The following is a 25,277-nucleotide window of genomic DNA, read 5'->3' on the forward strand; positions in this document are numbered from 1 at the left end:
CTTATATTAGGCTATTCTATGAAACCTCTCCTATATCTTACTTTCGGGGGTGACTTATTTTCGGGGAAACAGGGTAGAGAAAAGTGGGGTAGACAGCAACACAACCAGGTGGATTGGAAACTGACTAACCAATAACTCTCAGCGAGTCGTACTAAATGGGTCCATGTCCACATGGAATGATGTCAGTAGCGGGATACCACAAGGATCCTAAGCCCAGTAGTTTTCAACATATTCAGTAATGACTTAGATGGGGGAGTAGAAGGGGAAGTAATCAAATTTGCAGATGACACCAAGCTGGCGGGAGTGGCCAAGACCCAGAGGATAGGCTCAGGATACACAGGGATCTAAACAAAATAGTGCTAAGGGCCCAAACGAACAAAATGAAGTTAAATGCAGAGAAAAGTAGGATCCTATACCTACGTACCAAAAACCCAAAACACAAATACAAACAGCAAAAACATCTCAACAGCAGTGAATGTGTGAGAGATTTTGGAGTCTTAGTGGACAACAAACTAAACATGAGCCAAAAATGTTCAGCCGCGGCTAAAAAAGCCAATACAATCTTAAGCTGCATAAATAGAGACATACATTCCAAGACAAGGGAGCTGCTAATACCACTTGCATTCAGTTTTGGTCACCACACTAAAAAAGAGACATTGATATTCTAGAAGTGAGCAACCACAATGGTTATGGGGCTAGAAACTAAAACATAGGAAGAAAGATTGCAGGAATTGGGCTGGATAATCTAGGAAAGAAGGTCAAGGGGGGAGATGATAGCAGTCTACAAATACTTGAGTGGTTACCACAGGGAGGAGGGGAATACATTATTTTCCAAATCACCAGATCTCCAGACAAGGAGCAACTGTTGGAGGCTGTCCAAGGGGAGATTCAACCTGGAAATAAGGAGGAATTTTTTTTCTGAGAGGGATCAACCAGTGGAACGACTTGCCGGCAGAGGTGGTTAACACTCCAACACTAGTGACCTTCAAGAAAAGACTGGACTGCTATTGGACTAGTGCGATGTAGGGTCTCCTGCACTAGCAGGGGGCTGGACTAGACCTGAAAGATCCCTTCCAACTCAAATAAAGGTATAAATAAATAAATGTCTTTGGGTTTTTTGGTATAATTACTATTATTAATCTTGATGTCTAGCTTTTAACTGAATTCATGCCATGTTCATTATGCTGTCGACTGTAATAAATATTTTAAATTTTAAAATAATCAAATTCTATTTAATTTCCGTCCGAATATTATTTAATTTTCTCTTTTTAGTAAAGCTGTTAAGACAGATCTGTTGTCACCTTTTATAATGCTTAGGCTCTGAAAATCAAACACCGTATCTTTTTGTAGTATAGGTTGCTCCGGACTGTGAGACATACCTACCTTTTGGTGGAAGGAAAAGAAGGGGGAAAAAGCCTTTGCCTCCCAGTATCCATCCAGTATTCATTTGGCCCATTTGCTGCGGTCCATTTGCCACTATTGAAGCCCTTTTGCCACTGCGGCCCATTCACTGCCCGTTTGAGACATCCTGTTTTCTGCAGCTTATTTTTCATGGCCTGTTGGCTGCTGCTATTGCCCGTTTGTTGCGGTCTATTCGCTGTGGCCGATTTGCTGCTGCTGCGGCCCAGTCAGCACAGCCCATTCCCTTTCCCTTGCTTTAGTTCTTGCAGTTGGTATGAGTGTCCTCGATGTCACTTTACAACAAGCAAACAAAAATCTGGCAAACGACATAATCTTGTAATTCAGTTCTATGTCGCTAGATGGCGAAACACCCAGCGACTAGAAAGCGGCTAAATACAGCAGAACGGCATCGATGGCGGTTGAGTACCCACATCCAATGGGAGGGAGCGCGAGGGAACTTGAAGCGGTTGAAACAATGGAGTACTCGATTCCTAGAGGGGATGTGGAAAAGAGAGGAAGAACTGAGGAATCTTCTCTTCCGGCTGGCCCATCGGAGGACGGTGGCTTGGACGGCGCCTCTCTTGCTCTTCCCAGGAGTTCAGCAGCTGGAAGGTGAATTAAGGACAGGTCGAGGGAGAAGCCGGTGCAAGGAGGGCTGCTGGGTTCCCTCCACGAGGCTGAAGCAGAGAAGAAACCAGGGTGAACTATGTCGGGTGCTGCTGCATGTTCCTCCCCTCCCCAAACTTTGTTCTAGTGGTGCTGGTCGTTATGAAAGTGGTGCCTGCAATTTTCTGCTTGTTGGGAGATTTTTTAAAAAAATTCTTCATTGGACTCTTTGATTTTATGGGTGTGTCCTTTCCTTGGAAACTGGGGCGTTTGATGCACAAAAGCCTGGATTATATCTTGCAGATGCTTTTGGTACCAGCATCAATTGAAGCTCCTGATCTGGTGAAGCTGTCCCATCCTCCAAAATTAGAGACAAAAATACAAATGGACTTTTACCAGGCATATATTCGTAGGCGTAGCTATCTATATTTGTCCCTATGTCCGTATCTGTATAATGTAGCCTCGACATTTCCTGATATATTTGAAAATACCAACTTGGTATTGAAGTCCAGAAGAGAATTTAATGTTTGTGTGTATATTTGAACTTAGAGCTAACTAATTTTTTATTTGTAAAATGAATCATAATTAAGGTTAACTTAGCATTTTAGCATCTCTATATTTTTCCATTATAAAGTAATGGCAGGCATTCAAACTTGACCCCGTGAAGCAAGTAAGAATAATTTGAATGAAAACACTATCCAAGAAGGGATCCAAACTCCCAGCCACTGCCCTCAATGTGTCAACTAACTTTTGGAAATGTGATACACAAGAGGACACACATGTGGGAGAAGCCATGTGTTTCTCAATTGGGGAATAACTTTCAGTCAGAATTCTCACCTGATGATACACCAGAGGCCTCACACAACAGAGACATATATTCATAGGCGTAGTATTATGTATTATTTATTAGATTTAGATGCCGCCCCTCTCTGTAGACTCGGGGCGGCTCACAGCAATAATAAAACAATGTATACGAAATCTAATAATTAAAAAGTCACTAAAAACCCCTTATTTATAAAAATACAGATGTCTCAGTTCCCCCATGTCTGGCGGCAGAGGTGGGTTTTAAGGAGTTTACGAAAGATGAGGGTGGCGGCAACTCTAATCTCCAGGGGGAGCTGGTTCCAGAGGGTTGGGCTGCCACAGAGAAGGCTCTTCCCCTGGGTCCCGCCAGACAACGTTGTTTAGTCGACGGGACCCAGAGAAGGTCAACTCTGTGGCACCTAACCGGTTGCTGGGATTCGTGCGGCAGAAGGTGGTTTCTGAGATATCCTGGCCCGATGTCATGAAGGACTTTATAGGTCACAACCAACACTTTGAATTGTGACCGGAAATTGATCGGTAACCAATGCAGACTGCGGAGTGTTGTTGTGACATGGGCTTACTTAGGGAAGCCCATGATTGCTCTCGCAGCTGCATTATGCACGATCTGAAATTTCCGAACACTCTTCGAAGGTAGCCCCATGTAGAGAGTGTTACAGTAGTCGAACCTCGAGGTGACGAGGGCATGAGTGACTGAGCAGTGACTCCCGGTCCAAATAGGGCTGCAACTAGTGCACCAGGCGAACCTGGGCAAACGCCTCCCTCGCCACAGCTGAAAGATGGTTTTCTAATGTTAGCTGTGGCTCGAGGAGGAAGCCCAAGTTGTGAACCCTCTGTGAGGGGGGTCAATAATTCCCCCCCCCCTGAGTGTGATGCATGGACAGATGGAATTGTCCTTGGGAGGCAAAACCCACAGCCACTCTGTCTTATCAAGGTTGAGCTTGAGTCTGTTGACACCCATCTAGACCCCAAAAGCCTCCAGGCACTGGCACATCACTTCCACTGCTTCGCTGGCTGTACATGGGGTGGAGATGTACAGCTGGGTGTTAACAGCATACTGATGATACCTCACCCCATGCCCTTGGATGATCTCACTCAGGGGTTTCATGTAGATATTAAATAGAAAGGGGGAGAGGACCGACCCCTGAGGCACCCCACAAGGGAGCAACCTAGAGATCGACCTCTGACCCCCCACTAACACCGACTGCGACCGACCCGAGAGGTAGGATGAGAACCACTGAAGGACAGTGCCTCCCACTCCAACCCCTCTAGCCGGCCCAGAAGGATACCATGCTGGATTACCAGTAGTAATCTATACTGCTCAAAAAAAGAAAGGGAACACTCAAATAACACATCCTAGATCTGAATGAATGAAATATTCTCATTGGATATTTCATTTGCACAACTATTCCATTTGCACAACAGCATGTGAAATTGACTGTCAATCAGTGTTTCTTCCTAAGTGGACAGTTTGATTTCACAGAAGTTTGATTTACTTGAAGTTATATTCTGTTTTTTAAGTGTTTCCTTTATTGTTTTGTACAATGTACATTAGTTCCTATGTGGATATCTGTATAATTTGGCCTTGACATTTCCTGGTATATTTAAAAATAACCAATTTGTTATTTAAGAATTTTGACTTAACTGAAGTCCCAAAGAGAATATAATGTTTTTTGGATAATCAAACTCTGACTGGTCTTTTATATGTCAAATGAATCATAATTAAGGTTAGAAGTTAATTTATCATTTTTCCCTGTTTGCTTTTCCTTATCGTTGTTAGTCCACAACTTTACTGCAGGCCTTCATGTCCTCTACCATCCTGTGGAATCCAGTTAAGCTCACGCCTGCTGCTCCAGTGACTCCATCCAGCCACCTCATTCTCTGTTGCCTCTTTCTTCTTTTGCCCTCAATCCTTCCCATCATTAGGCTTTTCTCCAGTAAGTCCTTCCTTCCAGTGGTGGGATTCAAATTTTTTAACAACTGATTTTGTGGGTGTGGCTTATTTGGGGTGTGGCTTGGTCATGTGATGTGGGTGTAAGTAACTTGTCATGTGACTGGATGGGCATGGCTAAGTGCATAGGGACCAGTAGAGTGCTGAAAAAAGTCCTTACATTTACGACCAGTCTCCACACTTATGAGAGTCTTCACATTTCTGCCCATTGCACATTCTTAATAACCGTTTCAAGCATTTCACAACTGCGGTTCTTCTCGTTACCATGGTGACAAGATAGGGCACAAAATGTAAAATGTGAGGACAGTTATAACTGTAGGCACCCATCAAAAATAACCTTTTCAGCCCTCTGAGTAGTCCCTATGTGCACCTGTCATGTCGAGGTGGTAATGTGACTGGGTGGGCGTGTCCAACTTGACATCAGTCATGTAGAGGGGCGCTCCTCACCTGGCCTATCGTGACTGTGGCGATGTTGCAATGGTCATAAGTGTGAAAAATGGTCATAAGTCACTTTTTCAGTGCCATTGTAATTTTGAATGGTCACTAAATGAACAGTTGTAAATCATAGACTACCTGTAGAAAAATAGAAAAAGCCTCATTACTTCCAATAATCTGCTCTAAATAACCCAATCATTAGATGAGAAATACTTGAAAACTGGAGTTAAAAATCAGGCAAGGTTCCAGAGCATCTTGAGGAATTAAAATCATTAAAATGCTATGATAACTCAGCAGCCAACTCTTGCTCATAAAGTGAAACCCTGTAGCAGAGGGGTCATTTAAGCTCTCCAGAAAGAGCACACCCAGAAGAAGCAATTCTTAGATCCATTTCTACCCCTTAAAGGTACCAGCGGGTCGCACTCACCTTATAAGATATCCTAAAGGAATCATCCAGATTTAAGGAAAGATCACATGCCTCCCAGGAAGGCAGTAAAAAAATCAGTGCGAAGCTTAAATCCTGCCTCTTGGAAGTACACCCCAAAAGGACAGTCCCAATAACCACTAAAGGAGTGAAGTAAGACCCCCTCCCCCATAGAAAAAGCACTTGAGACTAGATTGAAGCAAAGGAGCAAACACAGTACCTGTTGCTTGTTAAACCAATCACCAGAACAAACAGACACTGGAACTATGCAAAATGTAATAGGGTTAACGGAGAGGCAGTTTCTGCATGCAGGACAATCAAGATTAGGCTATAGAAACAACACCAGAATGTTGTAATGCCTTGCAGGATTAAGCCTGTAAGGTAGGAAAAAACAAAGGCAAATATCTTCTAATAAGTATTTCATTTTCAATTTGATCTCTAGTTTTGCTGTCTCTTCAAATTCCTGCCTACACTTCTGGTAGTTCTCCGCCCACATACACCTGGAGCTAAGCTTGTAGGATTTTGAGCATAACTTTGAAAGTGAAATAGGTGCAATGGTGCAATGGTCTGAGCCTTCTTTGGCATTATCTTTCTTTGGAATAGTAATGTAGACTGACCTTTTCCAATCCTTTGGCCACTGTTGAGTTTTCCAAATTTGCTGCCATGTTGAGTGTAGCACTTTTACTGCATTGTCTTTTAAGGTTTTGAAAGGTCAGTTGGAATATTGTCACCTCCACTAGCTTTATTGTTCCTCAGACTTTCTAAGGCCCATTTGACTTTGCTTAACTTCTGTCCTCAGCTATTTGCAAAGCTTCCTCAGACAGCCACTTTGCTTTCTTGCATTTCTTTTCTTTGGGATGGTTTTAGTTGCAATCTCTTGTACAATGTTGTGAACCTCCATTCTGTCTATCAGATAAAATTCCTTAACTTTATTTGTCACCTCTACTGTATATTCAGCCGAGATACAATTAAGTTCATACCTGAGTGGCATAGTACTTTCCCCTGAAAGCCTTCCGCCCTCCCCCGGTGGGTGGCCCTCGGGGAAGGCACAGCAGGCCATGAATTGTCACATCAGAATGAAATGACAGAGAATGTTTTCTCGATGGGAGGACGACCCAGAATGAATCCAGGTTTCTCCTATTTATTGTGTATTCACAGTTCTGACATGTGGTACAGAATGACCAATTAGCGAGCGCCACATACATTTAAACCAGCACCATATAAGGCAAACTTCTTACCTTCCTTGCCTTTTCCCATAGATTGTGTGATTGAAAAGGAATGTCAGTAATGCATATATTTCCTTATATGGAAGTTCTATATGTTTTCTTTAAATGCTTTCCATACATGGTCATGATTCTGCAGAATGCTTATTCAGCCTAGACTTTGTTGCCTTTCCATAGAGGAAGAATTTAAGATTTTATACAGCACATAATTAGGCTTATGACATCACTCTCCAGCAATATCTTATTCCTTAATTTCAGTGCTTATAAATCTATGATTACAACATTCCCCTACTTTCTTTAAGTGAAAGCTCATGATCTGAGTCACAGTCAGGTCCTGGTCTTTTTTTTTTTTTTACTGACTGTATAGAGCAGTGATGGTGAACTTATGGCACGGGTGCCACAGGCGGCATGCGGAGCCATATCTGCTGACACGCGAGCCGTTGCCCTAGCTCAGCTGCAACATGCCTGTGTATGCTGGCCAGCTGGTTTTTGTCTGGCACAGAGGCTCTGGGAGATCATTGTTTTGCATCCAGAGAGCCTCCGGAGGAATGGGGAATGGTGTTTTCACCTTCCCCAGGCTCCAGGGAAGTCTTTGGAGCCTGGGGAGGGTGAAACACAACCCTTCTGGGCTAATCAGAAGTTGGGAAACAAGTTGTTTCCTGCCTCCAGAGGGCAGGGGAAGCTGTTTTCATCCTCCCCAGGTATTGAATTATGGGTATGGGCAATCGAGCATGCACGATAGCACGCACCCACACTCTTTCGGCACCCGAGGAAAAAAAGAGTCGCCATCACTGGTATAGAGCTTCTCCACCTTTGGCTGTAGAGCACATAGTCAATCTGATTTCTGTGTTTACTTTCTTGTGATATCTATCTGCATAATCATTTCTTGGGTTGTTGGAAAAGAGTGTTTTCTATGACTTATTTTAATTGTAATGCATGTTTTTTCTTTCTTTATGTTTTCACATCTTCTATAGCTATTTTAGAAATAATTTATGTCAATCTAATGTTTTATGTCAATCTTTCTAGAATGAAAAGTTGCGAGGAAGATAAATCCGTAAAAGTGAGAAACACAAGCAACTTTGGAATGAAACCAAGTCCAGCCAGCAATGAAAGTGTATTTCACTGCCTCCAGAAAGCTACAAAAGACTTCTCCTTCTGCAGGCAGGTGTGGGGCAAAAGAGAGAATATGAAGAGAGTTTTAAGTTGGAAAAAAATGAATATGTAGAACTTAAGGAAACACTGCAGAAAAAGATCAGAGGATTGTGTTCCAATTCAGAAAAAGGAGACGTAATCTGGAAATCAGTGCAAGAGGAAGTGGTCGTGTGATAGTCACATAGGATAGGCAGGCATTCAAAGTTCACCCTGTGAATCAAGTAAGAATAGCTTGAATGAAAGCAGCATCCAAGAAGAGATCCAAAATATTTTTCACCTTGGAAATCCCAAAATATTCTTGGTGGAAAAATCCCACAATATATGCATCTTCTAGAGTAAAGCAGATTGCAGAGCACAGCCGATAATTCATGTGAGAACACAATGAAGTAAATGCCGCCCACTGCCCATTTCGTCGCTTTAGGAAGTGTGATACAAAAGAAGACTCACATGGGGGAGAAACTGTATGAGTGTCTAGATTGTGTGAAAACTTTTAGTCGGAATTCTGAACTGGTAATACCAGAAGATTCACACAGGGAGAAACCATATGTGTGTTCAGAGTGTGGAAAAAGTTTCATTCAGAATTCCCACCTAGTTGTGCATAAGAAGACACACACAGGAGAGGAACCATATGAGTGTTCGTATTGTGGAAAATTATGAGCTGATATGACATCAGAAGACTCATACTGGGGAGAAATATGAGTGTCCACATTGTGGAAAATGTTTTTGTTCAAACAACAACCTGAAAAAACACCAGAGGACTCACACGGGAGAGAAAACTTATGATTGTCCGGCTTGTGGGAAAAGTGTCAGACAGAATTCTAAACTTGTGCTACACCAGAGGGATCATACAAGGGAGAAACTGTATGAGTGTCCAGATTAGGGGAAAGGCTTTAGTCAAAATTTCGACCTAACGAAATACCAGAGCACTCACACAGGAGAGAAACCGTTTGAGTGTCCAGACTAGGAAAAATTTCAGCCAGAATTCCAGTCTGGTGACACAACAGATGACTCACACTGGGGAGAAACCATATGAAGGTATGGATTGTGGGAAAAGTTTCAGTCAGAATTATAAACTTGTACTACACCAGAGGGGTCACACAATGGAGAAACCGTATGAGTGTCCAGATTGTGGGAAAGGATTTAGTCAAAATTACGAACTGACGAGACATCAGAGAACTCACACAGGAGAGAAGCCGTATGAGTGTCCAGTTTGTGGGAAAAGCTTCAGTCACAATTACGACCTGACGAGACATCAGAGAACTCACACAGGAGAGAAGCCGTATGAATGTCCAAATTGTGGGAAAAGCTTCAGTCACAATTCCAGTCTGGTGACACATCAGAGGACTCATACAGGAGAGAAACCGTATGAATGTCTAGACTGTGGGAAATGTTTTAGTGAAAGTTTTACTCTGGTGACACATCAGCGGACTCACACAGGAGAGAAACCATATGAGTGTCCGGATTGTGGGAAAAGCTTCAGTCGAAGTAACCACCTGATGGTACATCAAAGGACTCACACAGGAGAGAAACCATATGAGTGTCCGGATTGTGGGAAAGGTTTCAGTCAAAATTCCCACCTGATGATACATCAAAGGACTCACACAGGAGAGAAACCATATGAGTGTCTGGATTGTGGGAAACGCTTTAGTCAAAATAGCTACCTGATCACACATCAGAGGACTCACACAGGAGAGAAACCATATCAGTGTCCAGACTGTGGGAAAGGTTTCAGTCAAAATTACAACCTGATGATACATCAGCAGACTCACACAGGAGAGAAACCATATGAGTGTCCGGATTGTGGGAAAAGCTTTGGTCAAAATAACCACCTTATCACACATCAGAGGACTCACACAGGAGAGAAACCATATGAATGTCCAGACTGTGGGAAAAGTTTCAGTCAGAATTCTAACCTTGTGCTACACCAGAGGACTCACATAGGAGAGAAACCATATGAGTGTCCTGATTGTGGGAAAGATTTCAGTACTAGAGCTAAACTTATCAATCATATAGGTTTACACATAGGTGAGAAACCTTTCAAGTGCGCAGAGTGCAAACAGTGCTTCTCGCAAGCTTCCGACCTTGTTAGACATAAGGAAATCCACATGACCCAGAAGATCATCAGTAAAAGGAAAGCTTGAATTTCCATTCTGATCTGCCTTTGCAAATTCACCTGAGAGATGAAGTATTTAATTTCTGGCCTGATCCTGTTTAGCCAAACATCTCTCAGTATTATGCATGAAATGGAAAAGAAAATGGATAATGTTACCTTGATCAAGGTTAACTACTTGTGTATTGCTATGATGAAAAGGTAGTGCATATTTCCTTTTGCAAAAATAGCAGAATTGCAGGGAAAAAGTGCTTTGGAATATTTTTCCACATTACACAAGATATAATATAAAACAACATATATATTTATATTTAGAGATCTGCTTCACATCCTAAAAAAATATATTGGAAGATAGGACCTTATTGACCTTAATGTGCAAATAACTGTTGCAATATTGTAGAGAAAAAGGTGTGGTTTTTGAGCGTGGCATCTTCAGGTTTATGTAAACCCCTGCTGTGATCTCCTTTGCTGAGAGATGCCTCTTGTTCCCTTTTGAAGGTTGATATTACGATAGCACTGTAAGCATGTTAAACATTTTGCTGAGTTTGAAAGACCTCAAATAATTCACTAAGGCTGCATTACAATTACTATCAGTTTTTCTCATTGTTCCTATCACCCATCTCCTCCCACTTATGACTGTAACTTCTTGTTTGTATCCTTACCATTTAGATTAATATTTATTCCTTCCTGGTTGCTTATGTGAACCCTATAACAATTATTGTTGTACCTCATGATTCTTGACAAATGTATCATTTTCTTTCATGTACACTGAGCATAGGCAGAGACAAATTCCTGGTATGTCCAATCACACTTGGCCAATAAAGAATTCTATCCTATCCTATCCTATTTTATAGATTATATAAGATTAACAGAGTTGGAAGGGACCTTGTAGGTCATGCAAACCAACATTTCACCCAAGCAGGAGACCCTACACCATTTCTGATAGATGGCAATCCTTGATGGGATCCTTTCAAATACTGGAACGCTGCTATCATATCGCTTAAAGTCCTAATCTTCACTAGACTAGCTGAGAAATTGGTCTCAATTTCCCTGATCATGGTTACTTTCCTCTGCACTTTTTCTAATGTCTCAACATCTTGTTTATAGTATGGTGACCAACGGTGGATGCATTATTCTAAGTGTGTTCATTTCAGTAATTCAATTCAGGTTATAACACAATGACCATGAGTCCACTGCATTTGTGAAAAATGATCATTAGTCACTTTTTACAGTGTTTACTGTTGTAATTTGGAATGGTCATAGGAAACAGGAGCATCATGTGGTAAATCACAGAACAGCATAGAAAGCCCGCAGAAGAAAAGGGCAGAAAACAGGGAAACTTTCCCTCCACACTCACAGCAACCAATCACAGCACAGATTGCCTCATGCAGGAGCCATTAACCAACCATAACTGTGCATTCTGGCTCACTGTACAGCCCCACTCCTTCAGATATTACATTTAATTTATTTTTATTTATTACTTAGATTTGTATGCCGCCCCTCTCCGAAGACTCGGGGCGGCTGTTAATACTTTAACAGTTCCATTTAGACTCCGGTTTTTATATACGTAAGCTCTTGTCTTTCATGAACTAGCAGAGGTCATCGCCAAACCACTTCATATCACATCTTCCAAAGATCATTGATCACAGGAGAACTACCAGATGATTGGAAATGAGCCAATATAGTCCCATTTATAAAAAAGGCAAAAAAGCAGATCCAAGAAACTATAGACCTATCAGCCTTACGCCAATTCCCAGGAAAATACTAGACAAAATAATCAAGAAACAGATGTTCAGCAGTGGCTAAAAAAGCCAACACAATCTTAAGCTGCATAAATACAGACATACACTCCAAGACAAGGGAGGTGCTAATACCACTCTATAATGCCCTAATAAGACCACACCTAGAGTACTGCATTCAGTTTTGGTCACCACACTAAAAAAGAGACATTGATACTCTAGAAAAGTGCATAAGAGAGCAACCATAATGGTAAAGGGGCTAGAAATTAAAACATAGGAAGAAAGATTGCAGGAATTGGGCATGGATAGTCTAGGAAAGAGAAGGTCAAGAGGGGGACATGATAGCAGTCTACAAATACTGTACTTGAGTGGTTACCACAGAGAGGAGATGAGTACATTATTTTCCAAATCACCAGAGAGCCAGACAAGGAGCAACGGTTGGAGGCTGTCCAAGGGGAGATTCAACCTGGAAATAAGGAGGAATTTTTTTTCTGAGAGGAATCAAGTAGTGGAACGACTCCCCACAGAGGTGGTTAACGCTCCAACACTAGTGACCTTCAAGAAAAGACTGGACTGCTATTGGACTAGTGCGTTGTAGGATCTCTTGCACTAGCAGGGGGCTGGACTAGATGACCTGAAAGATCCCTTCCAACTCTAATAATAAATAAAGGTATAAATAAATAAATGTCTTTGGTTTTTTAGTATAATTACTATTATTAATCTTGATGTCTAGCTTTTAACTGAATTCATGCCATGTTCATTATGCTGTCGACTGTAATAAATATTTTAAATCTTAAAATAATCAAATTCTATTAAATTCCCGTCAGAATATTATTTAATTTTCTCTTTTTAGTAAGGCAGTTAGACAGATCTGTTGTCACCTTTTATAATGCTTAGGCTCTGAAAATGCTTGAAACGCCGTAATCTTTTTGTAGTATAAGTTGCTCCGGACTGTGAGACATACCTACCTTTTGGTGGAAGGAAAAGAAGAAGAAAAAGAAAAGCCTTTGCCTCCCAGTATCCATCCAGTATTCATTTGGCCCATTTGCTGCGGTCCATTTGCCACTATTGAAGCCCTTTTGCCACTGCGGCCCATTCACTGCGACTTGTTTACCACTGCCCATTCGTTGCCTCCCATTTGAGACATCCTGTTTTCTGCAGCTTATTTTTCATGGCCTGTTGGCTGCTGCTATTGCCTGTTTGTTGCGGTCTATTCGCTGTGGCCGATTTGCTGATGATACGGCCCAGTCAGCAAAGCCCATTCCCTTTCCCTTGCTTTAGTTCTTGCAGTTGGTATGAGTGTCCTCGATGTCGCTTTACAACAAGCAAACAAAAATCATGCAAACGACATAATCTTGTAATTCAATTCTATGTCGCTAGATGGCGAAACACCCGGCGACTAGAAAGCGGCTAAATACTGTATAGCCGAAAGGCATCGATGGTGGCTGAGTACCCACATCCAATGGGAGGGAGCGCGAGGGAGCCTGAAGCGGTTGAAACAATGGAGTACTCGATTCCTAGAGGGGATGTGGAAAAGAGGAAGAACTGAGGAATCTTCTCTTCCGGCTGACCCATCGGAGGTCGGTGGCTTGGACGGCGCCTCTCCTGCTCTTCCCAAGAGTTCAGTAGCTGGAAGGTGAGTTGAGGACAGGTCGGGGGAGAAGCCGGTGCAAGGAGGGCTGCTTGGTTCCCTCCACGAGGCTGAAGCAGAGAAGAAACCAGGCTGAACTATGTCGGGTGCTGCTGCACGTTCCTCCCCTCCCCAAACTTTGTTCTAGTGGTGCTGGTCGTTATGAAAGTGGTGCCTGCAATTTTCTGCTTGTTGGGAGATTTAAAAAAAAAACTTCATTGGACTCTTTGATTTTATGGGTATGTCCTTGGAAACTGGGGCGTTTGATGCACAAAACCTGGATTATATCTTGCAGATGCTTTTGGTACCAGCATCAATTGAAGCCCCTGATCTGGTGAAACTGTCCTACCCTCCAAAATTAGTGACAAACGTTTAAGGGTACCCACTTCTCAGACATTTTTGAAGCTGAAGTAGAAATGGACTTTTACCAGGCATATATTCGTAGGCGTAGCTATCTATATTTGTCCCTATGTCCGTATCTTTATAATCTAGCCTCGACATTTCCTGATATATTTGAAAATACCAACTTGGCATTGAAGTCCAGAAGAGAATTTAATGTTTGTGTGTATATTTAAACTTAATCTTACTAATTTTTTATTTGTAAAATGAATGATAATTAAGGTTAATATATTTTTTCCATTATAAAGTAATGGCAGGCATTCAAACTTGACCCCGTGAAGCAAGTAAGAATAATTTGAATGAAAACACTATCCAAGAAGGGATCCAAACCCCCAGCTACTGCCCTCAATGTGTCAACTAACTTTAGGAAATGTGATACACAAGAGGACACACGTGGGAGAAGCCATATGCGTTTCTCAATTGGGGAATAACTTTCAGTCAGAATTCTCACCTGATGATACACCAGAGGACTCACGCAGAGGAGACATATATTCATAGGCGTAGTATTATTTATTAGATTTGTATGTCGCCCCTCTCCGTAGACTCAGGGCAACTCACAACAATAAAACAATGTATAAGAAATCTAATAATTAAAAAGTCACTAAAAACCCCTTATTAAAAAACAATACAGATGTCTCAGTTCCCCCATGCCTGGCGGCAGAGGTGGGTTTTAAGGAGTTTACGAAAGACAAGGAGGGTGGGGGCAACTCTAATCTCTGGGGAGAGCTGGTTCCAGAGGGTTGGGCCGCCACAGAGAAGGCTCTTCCCCTGGGTCCCGCCAGACAATGTTGTTTAGTTGACGGGACCCGGAGAAGGCCAACTCTGTGGCACCTAACCGGTCGCTGGGATTTGTGCGGCAGAAGGCGGTCTCTGAGATATCCTGGCCCTATGCCATGAAGGGCTTTATAGGTCACAAACAACACTTTGAATTGTGACTGGAAACTGATCGGCAACCAATGCAGACTTCGGAGTGTTGGTGTGACATGGGCATACTTAGGAAAGCCCATGATTGCTCTCGCAGCTGCATTTTGCACGATCTGAAGTTTCCGAACACTCTTCGAAGGTAGCCCCATGTAAACAGCGTTACAGTAGTCGAACCTCGAGGTGATGAGGGCATGAGTGACTGAGCAGTGACTCCCGGTCCAAATAGGGCCTCAATTGGTGCACCAGGTGAACCTGGGCAAACGCCCCAATCGCCACAGTTGAAAGATGATTTACTAATGTTAGCTGTGGCTCGAGGAGGAAGCCCAAGTTTTGAACCCTCTCTGAGGGGGTCAATAATTCCCCCCCCCCCAAAGTGTGATGGATGGACAGATGGAATTCTCCTTGGGAGGCAAAACCCACAGCCAATCCATCTTATCAGGGTTGAGCTTGAGTATGTTGACACCCATCCAGACCCCAACAGCCTCCAGGCACTGGCACATCACTTCCACTGCTTCGCTGGCTGGACATGGGGTGCAGACGTACAGCTGGGTATCATCAGCGTACTGATGATACCTCACCCCATGCTCTTGGATGATCTTAGCGGTTTCATGTAGATATTAAATAGCAGGGGGGAGAGGACCGACCCATGAGGCATCCCACAAGGGATCAACCTAGAAGTTGACCTCTGACCCCCCACTAACACCGACTGCGACCGACCAGAGAGGTAGGAGGAGAACCACTGAAGGACAGTGCCTCCCACTCCGAACCCCTCCAGCCGACGCAGAAGGAAAGCATGCTAGATTACCAGTACTAATCTATACTGCTCAAAAAAAGAAAGGGAACACTCAAATAACACATCCTAGATCTGAATGAATGAAATATTCTCATTGGATATTTCATTTGCACAACTATTCCATTTGCACAGCAGCATGTGAAATTGACTGTCAATCAGTGTTGCTTCCTAAGTGGACAGTTTGATTTCACAGAAGTATGATTTACTTGAAGTTATATTCTGTTTTTTAAGTGTTTCCTTTATTGTTTTGTACAATGTATATTAGTCCCTATGTGGATATCTGTATAATTTGGCCTCGACCTTTCCTGGTATATTTAAAAATAAACAATTTGTTATTTAAGAATTTTGACTTAACTGAAGTCCTAAAGAGAATTTAATGGTTTTTTGGATAATCAAACTGTGACTGGTCTTTTATATGTCAAATGAATCATAATTAAGGTTAGAAGTTAATTTATCATTTTTCCCTGTTTGCTTTTCATTATTGTTGTTAGTCCACAACTGTACTGCATGCCTTCCTGTGCTCTACCATCCTCTGGAGTCCAGTTAAACTCACGCCTGCTGCTCCAGTGACTCCATCCATCCACCTCATTCTCTGTTGCCTCTTTCTTCTTTTGCCCTCAATTGTTCCCATCATTAGGCTTTTCTCCAGTAAGTCCTTCCTTCCAGTGGTGGGATTCAAATTTTTTAACAACTGATTCTGTGGTTGTGGCTTGTTTGGGGCGTGGCTTGGTCGTGTGATGTGGGTGTAAGTAACTTGTCATGTGACTGGATGGGCATGGCTAAGTGCATAGGGACATAGAGAGCTAAAAAATGTCCTTGCATTTACGACCTGTCTCCGCACTTATGAGAGTTGTCACATTTATGCCCATTGCACATTGTTAACAATATTGTCATGCATTTCACAACTGCGGTTCTTCTCTTTACCATGGTGACAAAATAGGGCACAAAATGTAAAATGTGAGAACAGTCATAAGTGTGAAGACCCATCAAAAATAAACTTTTCAGCCCTCTGAGTAAGTCCCTATGTGCACCTGTCGTGTACAGGTGGTCATGCGACTGGGTGGGTGTGTCCAACTTGACATCAGTCATGTAGAGGGGCGTTCCTTACCTGGCCTATCGTGATTGCAATGGTCATAACTGTGAATAATGGTCATAAATCACTTTGTAATTTTGAATGGTCAGTAAATGAACTGCTGTAAATCAGGGATTACCTGTAGAAAAAATAGAAAAAGCTTCATTGCTTGCAAAAATCTGCTCTAAATAACCAATCATTAAATTAGAAATACTTGAAAACTGGATTTAAAAGTCAGGCAAGTTTCCAGAGCATCTTGAGGAATTAAAATCATTACCACGGTAATAAGATAAGGCACAAAATGTAAAATGTGAGGATAGTCATAAGTGTGAGGACGCATCAAAAGTAACTTTTTCAGCCCTCTGAGTAGTTTCTATGTGCACCTGTCGTGTCCAGGTGGTCATGTGACTGGGTGGGTGTGTCCAACTTGACATCAGTCAAGTAGAGGGGCGGTATTCAACTGGCCTGTCATGACTGTGGCGATGAACAGTTGTAAATCAGGGATTACCTGTAGAAAAATAGTAAAAACCTCATTGCTTGCAAAAATCTGCTCTAAATAACCAGTCATTAGGTTAGAAATATTTGAAAACTGGAGTTAAAAATCAGACAAGGTGCGAGAGCATCTTGAGGAATTAAAATCATTAAAATGCTATGAGAAATCAGAAGCAATTTAAGCTCTCCAGAAAGAGCACGCCCAGAGGAAGCAATTCTTAGATCCATTTCTACCCCTTAAAAGTACCAGCTGGTCGCACTCACCTTATAAAATATCCTAAAGAAATAATCCAGATTTAAGGAAAGATCACATGCCTCCCAGGAAGGCAGTAAAAAAATCAGTGCGAAGCTTAAATCCTGCCTCTTGGAAGTACACCCCAAAAGGACGGTCCCATTAACCACTAAAGGAGTGAAGTAAGAACGCCTCCCGGATAGAAAAAGCACTTGAGACTAGATTGAAGCAAAGGAGCAAACACAGTACCTGTTGCTTGTTAAACCAATCACCAGAACAAACAGACACAGGAACTATACAGATTTCTGAAGATGCTTCTTTTCAGAAACAGAGATTAACCCCTGTCCATTTAGGTTCCTTGTCATTAAAAGCTTCCTTCTGGCAGCTCTGTGCTGGAAAAACATCAACAGGGGCACCCGAGGAAAAAAAGGTTCACCATCACTGGTTTAGAGGTACTCCACCTTTGGCTGTAGAGCACATAGTCAATCTGGTTTCTGTGTTTACCGTCTGGTGATATCTATCTGCATAATCATTTCTTGGGTTGTTGGAAAAGAGTGTTTGCTATGACTTATTTTAATTGTAATGCATGTTTTTTCTTTCTTTATGTTTTCACATCTTCTGCAGCTATTTTATAAATACTTTATGTCAATCTAATGTTTTATGTCAATCTTGTAGACCGAAAAGTTGCGAACAAGATAAATCCGGAAAAGTGAGAAACCCAAGCAGCTTTGAAAGGAAAGCAAGTCCAGCCAGCAATGAAAGTGTATTTCGCTGCCTCCAGAAAAGTACAAAAGACACCAGAGGATTCATACTGGGAGGAAACCTTATGATTGTCCAAATTGTGGGAAAAGTGTCAGACAGAATTCTAAACTTGTGCTACACCAGAGGACTCATACAAGGGAGAAACTGTATGAGTGTCCAGATTATGGGAAAGGTTTTAGTCAAAATTCCGACCTAACGAAATACCAGAGGACTCATACAGGAGAGAAACCGTATTAGTGTCCAGACTGTGGGAAAAATTTCAGTCAGAATTCCAGTCTGGTGACACAACAGATGACTCACACAGGGGAGAAACCATATGATTTTCTGGATTGTGGGAAAAGTTTCAGTCAGAATTATAAACATGTACTACACCAGAGGGGTTATACAAGGGAGAAACTGTATGTGTGTCCGTATTGTGGGAAAGGTTTTAGTCAAAATTATGACCTGACGAGACATCAGAGGACTCACACAGGAGAGAAACCGTATGAGTGTCCAGACTGTGGGAAAAGCTTCAGTGAAAATTTCCACCTGAGTAGACACCAGAGCACTCACACAGGGGAGAAACCTTATGAGTGTCCAGAGTGTGGGAAAAGTTTCAGTCAGAATTCCAGTCTGGTGAAACATCAGAGGACTCACACAGGAGAGAAACCTTATGAGTGTCCAGAATGTGGGAAAAGCTTCAGTCAGAATTCCAGTCTGGTGAAACATCAGAGGACTCACACAGGAGAGAAACCGTATGAGTGTCCAGACTGTGGGAAAAGTTTCAGTGAAAATTCCCACCTGACTAGACACCAGAGGATTCACACAGGGGAGAAACTGTATGAGTGTCCAGAGTGTGGGAAATGTTTTAGTCATAGTTCCACTCTGATGACACATCAGGGGACTCACACAGGAGAGAAACCATATGAGTGTTCGGATTGTGGGAAAAGCTTCAGTCGAAATAACCACCTGATGACACATCAGAGGACTCACACAGGAGAGAAACCGTATGAGTGTCCGGATTGTGAGAAAAGTTTTAGTCAAAATTACCACCTGATGATACATCAAAGGACTCACACAGGAGAGAAACCATATGAGTGTCCGGATTGTGGGAAAAGCTTCACTCAAAATAACCACCTAATGATACATCAGAGGACTCACACAGGAGAGAAACCATATGAGTGTCTGGATTGTGGGAAAAGCTTCAGTCAAAATAACCACCTGATGACACACCAAAGGACTCACACTGGAGAGAAACTGTATGAGTGTCCAGACTGTGGGAAAAGCTTCAGTCAGAATTCCAACCTGACGAGACACCAGAGGAGTCACACAAGAGAGAAACCATATGAGTGTCCACATTGTGGAAAATGTTTTAGTTCGAATAGCTACCTGAAGAAACATCAGATGACTCACACAGGTGAGGATCCATATAATCTAATAAATCTAATCTAACATATCTAATAAATAATACAATATAGTAATATAATAATAATAATAATTGTCTGGATTGAGGGAAAATGTTCAGTCAGAATTCTAAATTTGTGCTACACCAGAGGACTCACACAAGGGAGAAACCGTATGAGTGTCCAGACTGTGGGGAAAGTTTCAGTGAGAATTGCAACCTGATGAGACACCAGAGAAGTCACACAAGAGAGAAACCACATGAGCAGTGAAGGGCTACCAAAATTTTTACTACCACACTGTGGGCGTGGCTTTTGCAGGATGCCCTACATTTTCATTCAACATTGGACCCCACCGCGTCCCCCACTACTGGGGCAGTAGTCCTCCCTTGTATATAAGTGTCCAAATTGTGGAAAAGATTTTAATTCGAATAGGAACCTGAAAAAATATCAGACAACTCACACAGTTGAGAAACCGTGTAATTTTCTGGATTGGGGAAAAGTTTCAGTCACAATACTAACCTTGTAGTACACCAGAGCATTGTTTTTCAACCAGTGTGCTGTGGCACACTAGTGTGCCGTGAGACATGGTCAGGTGTGCCGTGGGGAAATTAAACATGAGTCCCCAAACTACAGCCCGCAAGCCAGATATGGCCTGCGGAGGCCATTTATCTGGCCTTCCGCCAGCCACCTTCATCTAAAAATAAACATTCCCCTCACAATCCCTCCAGCTATCAGCGACAGGAAGAGTGGAGGCCCAGGGAATGCTCACTGACCAATCACCTTCTAGGATTCCTCCCGACCACTAGCGATGAACCAATAGCAGGTCGCCTCTCATCCACACCCAGGAAGGTCCCCACTTGGGCTGCCTCGCACTTGTCATTTTGTGGCCGTAGCGAGTAGTTGAAGCTGTTACTCCTCCCAATGGTGTCGATTTCTAATCCTGGTCAGGATTGGAGGTAAATGTTGCCACCACTAGATGAAGCCTCAGCCTCATTTGGTTTTGTCTATGTATAATATGTATTGTGTTAGAGTGTCATTTTGTGTCATTTTGGTTGTTGATGTGCCCCAGGATTTTGTAAATGTAAAAAATGTGCCGCAGCTCAAAAAAGGTTGAAAATCACTGCACCAGAGGACTCACACAGGGGAGAAACCATATGAGTGTCCTGATTGTGGGAAAGATTTCAGTCCTAGAGTTAAACTTATCAATCATGTAGGTTTACACATAGGTGAGGAACCTTTCAAGTGCGCAGAGAGCAAACAGTGCTTCTCGCAAGCTTCCGACCTTGTTAGACAAGAAAATCCACATGACCCACAAGATATAACATTTTCAGAAATTGAGGGCAAGAAGAATCCCTGTTAAGATTGTGAATAGTGAAGCACAGAATGGAGAACATTTGAGGGACAAAAGCACGAAAATTCACGTATAAAGAGGCGTTGTGGTTTTTGAGCATAGCAGCTTCAAGTTTATGAGAACCCCTGTTGTGATCTCCTTTGCTGGGAGATGCCTCGTTACCTTTTGAAGGTTAATAATTTTTATTAGATTTGTATGCCGCCCCTCTCCGTGGATTGATGTTATGATAGCACTGTCAGGATGTTAAACATTTTGCTGAGTTTGAAAAACATGAAATAATTCACTAAGGCTGCATTACTATTACTATTAGTTTTTCTCACTGTTCCTATCACCCATCTCCTCCCACTTATGACCCTACTACATTTGGAATACTGTGTTCAGTTCTGGAGACCTCAGCTACAAAAAGATATTGAAAAAATTGAACGGGTCCAAAGACGGGCTACAAGAATGGGGGAAGGTCTTAAGCATAAAACGTATCAGGAAAGACTTCATGAACTCAATCTGTATAGTCTGGAGGACAGAAGGAAAAGGGACATGATCGAAACATTTAAATATGTTAAACGGTTAAATAAGGTTCAGGAGGGAAGTGTTTTTAATAGGAAAGTGAACACAAGAACAAGGGGACACAATCTGAAGTTAGTTGGGGGAAAGATCAAAAGCAACGTGAGAAAATATTATTTTACTGAAAGAGTAGTAGATGCTTGGAACAAACTTCCAGCAGACGTGGTTGGTAAATCCACAGTAACTGAATTTAAACATGCCTGGGATAAACATATATCCATTGCAAAGACAAATTCTTAAGATAAAATACAGGAAATAGTATAAGGGAAGACTAGATGGACCATGAGGTCTTTTTCTGCCGTCAGTCTTCTATGCTTCTATGTTTCTACCTTCTTGTTTGTATCCTTACAATTTAGATTAATATTTATTCCTTCCTGATTGCTTATTTGAACCCTATAATAATTATTGTTGTACCTTATGATTCTTGACAAATGTATCATTTTCTTACACTGAGAGCATATGCAAAGACAAATTCCTTGTGTGTCCAATTACACTTGGCCAATAAAGAAGTCTATTTTATCCTATCCTCTTTTTAGATTATATAAGATTAACAGAGTTGGAAGGGACCTTGTAGGTCATGTAAACCAACACCCCACCCAAGCAGGAGACCCTACACCATTTCTGACAGATGGCAGTTCTATCTCTCCTTGAAAGTCTCCAGTGATGAAGCTCTTGCAACTTACAAAGACAAGCTGTTCCATTGGTTGATTGATCTCTGTCAGAAAATGTCTCCTTATTTCCAGATTGAATATCTCCTTGTTCATTATCCCTTGTCTGGCCTTCAGGTACTTTGGAAAATAGCTTGACCCATTCTTCCCTGTAGCAGCCCCTCAAATACTGGAATGCTGCTATCTTGACTTGCCATGCCCGGTTCCTGTAACAGTTCTTCATATGTTTTGGTCTCAATTTCCCTGATCATGGTTCCTTTCCTCTGCACTTTTCCTAACATCTCAACATCTTCTTTATAGTATGGTGACCAAAGATTGATGCATTATTCTAAGTGTGTTCATTTCAGTAATTCAATTCAGGTTATAACACAATGACCATGAGTCTATTGCATTTGTGAAAAATGATCATTAGTCACTTTTTACAGTGTTTACTGTTGTAATTTAGAATGGTCATAGCAAACAGGAGTATCATGTGGTAAATCACAGAACAGCATAGAAAGCCCACAGAAGAAAAGGGCAGAAAACAGGGAACCTTTCCCTCCACACTCACAGCAACCAATCACAGCACAGATTGCCTCACGCTGGATCCACCAACCAACTACAACTGTGTGTTCTTACATTTAGATAGATTTTGGAGTCTTAGTGGGCAACCAACTAAACAGGAGCCAACAATCTCCGAGACCGCCTTCTGCCGCACGAATCCCAGCGACCGATCCGGTCCCACAGAGTGGGCCTCCTCCGGGTCCCGTCAACTAAACAATGCCGGTTGGCGGGCCCCAGGGGGAGAGCCTTCTCTGTGGCGGCACCGGCCCTCTGGAACCAACTCCCCCCGGAGATCAGAACTGCCCCTACTCTTCCTGCCTTCCGTAAACTCCTCAAAACCCACCTTTGCCGTCAGGCATGGGGAAACTAAACATCTCCCCCTGGGCACGTTGAAGTTATATATGGTATGCCTGTATGTGTGTATGTTAGTATAGGGGATTTTCTTAAACTTATAATATTTTAATTAATTGGATTGTATTGGATTGTTTTTCACTTGTTGTGAGCCGCCCCGAGTCTTCGGAGAGGGGCGGCATACAAATCCAAATAATAAATAAATAAATAAATAAATAAACAATGTTTACCGGCGGCTAAAAAAGCCAGCACAATCTTAAGGTGCATAAATAGAGGGATACACTCCAAGACAAGGGAGGTGCTATTACCACTCTATAATGCCCTAATTAGACCACACTTAAGAGTATTGCATTCAGTTTTGGTCACCACACTAAAAAAGAGACATTGATACTCTAGAAAAGTGCAGAAGTAAACAACCATAATGGTAAAGGGACTAGAAACTAAAACATGTTGCAGGAATTGGGCATGGATCATCTAGGAAAGAGGAGGTCAAGGGGGGACAGGATAACAGTCTACAAATACTTGAATGGTTACCACAGGGAGGAGGGGAACACATTATTTTCCAAATCACCTGAGAGCCAGACAAGGAGCAACAGTTGGAGGCTGTCCAAGGGGACATTCAAACTGAACATAAGGAGGAATTTTCTTTCTGAGAGGGATCAACTACTGGAATGACTTGCGTGCAGAGGTGGTGAACTCTCCAACACTTGAGACCTTCAAGAAAAGACTGGACTGCTATTGGACTAGTGCGATGTAGGGTCTCCTGCACTAGCAGGTGGCTGGACTAGATGACCTGCAAGGTCCCTTCCAAAGAAATAAATGTATAAATAAATACATAAATGTATTTGGTTTTTTAGTATAATTACTATTATTAATTTTGATGTATGTAGCTTTTAACTGAATACATGCCATGTAATAAAGACTTCAAATCTTAAAATAATCAAATTCTATTTAATTAAAGTCAGAGTGTTATTTAATTTTCTCTCTTTTTAGTAACGCTATTTTTTCTCTCTTTTTAGTAACGCTATTGGATAGTTCTGTTGTCACGTTTTACTATGCCGCCCGTTTGACACATCCTGTTTTCTGCAGCTTATTTTTCATGGCCTGTTGACTGCTGCTATTGCCCATTCAGCACAGCCCATTCACCAGAACTAGTCATAAATGTGATGTGTGGGTGCCAAAAACAGCATGTGTGGAGGTAGAAAATAGACAAAAGTTGGGGCCTGGTTGGTGGGCAGGGCTTCGGCAGCATTTGTTGTATAACGTTGTGATATATGATTGCCAATTATTTTAATACTCACAATATAGAGACAGATCTGGTTCACAACTCAAAGGTTTATTTCAAAGGCGACCTCCAAGTCTCTTCCCATGTTCGATTGAGCATAAGAAGAGCAAAACACATTCTTCAATTCAATCCTTATACTTCCTACACAATACACATCACACCTAAGAATCCCTCCCCACACCTTTTTATTTTGCTAAGTAATTTTCTATGTTAGTCTATATTCTAAAGGGTCAGCATGTCAATTCTCTCTTAATAATCATGGCTATCTTATCTTGTCCTCCAATAGTGTCCCCCCCCCCCATGACATTCTTATCTTACTGCTTTATATCCTGATCAGGGGTATTCCAATAGCCTGGCCTTGGGCTTCTTCCAGGAAGAATTATCTCAAGTCATTTTCATTTGTTTTATTGAATATATCCTGGGTGAGTTTAGAAAAGAGTATTATAGCATGTTAATTGTATATAAAGCCTGTTGGTACATTAACTACATTTTATGAATGAGTAACTCATCATTATTTTATTTCAAGATGCACCACAATTTTCACCCCCTTTGGGGTGGGGTGGGGTGGGGGGAATGTATGTCTCACTTGGCCTTATTGCCATGATCTCAAAAGCCCGATTGGGCTTATTAACAGGGGATGTCTTACTTGGGGGGAAACGTTACAACCAAAATACCAGGTGGCAAGAAAGTGGAGCTATGAGTATGAGCATGAGGAGAGGAATAACAATTTATGCCATAATTAAGAATTACATTTAGAGAAAGAAACAAGAAATAAAGAACTGTAATTGAATCCCATTAGAGAAACATTCAACATAGACACAATGAAACTGATATGTGGGCAAAAGTGGAATTCCCTATAAATAATAATAATAATTAATAATAATTTATTAGATTTGTATGCTGCCCGTCTCCGAGGACTCGGGGCGGCTCACAACAACATAGACAGTGTACAAATCCAATTTTAAAATA

General features: G+C 41.9%; 1 pseudogene; it reads left to right on the forward strand.

Moving 5' to 3' along the window:
• Nucleotides 1–1,640: 1,640 nt before the first annotated feature.
• On the forward strand, nucleotides 1,641–24,741 carry LOC139163153 (zinc finger protein 850-like; annotated as a pseudogene).
• The last annotated feature ends 536 nt before the right edge of the window (nucleotides 24,742–25,277 follow it).

Source organism: Erythrolamprus reginae, chromosome 2 (assembly GCF_031021105.1).
Source record: "Erythrolamprus reginae isolate rEryReg1 chromosome 2, rEryReg1.hap1, whole genome shotgun sequence".
Taxonomy (NCBI): Eukaryota; Metazoa; Chordata; class Lepidosauria; order Squamata; family Dipsadidae; genus Erythrolamprus; species Erythrolamprus reginae.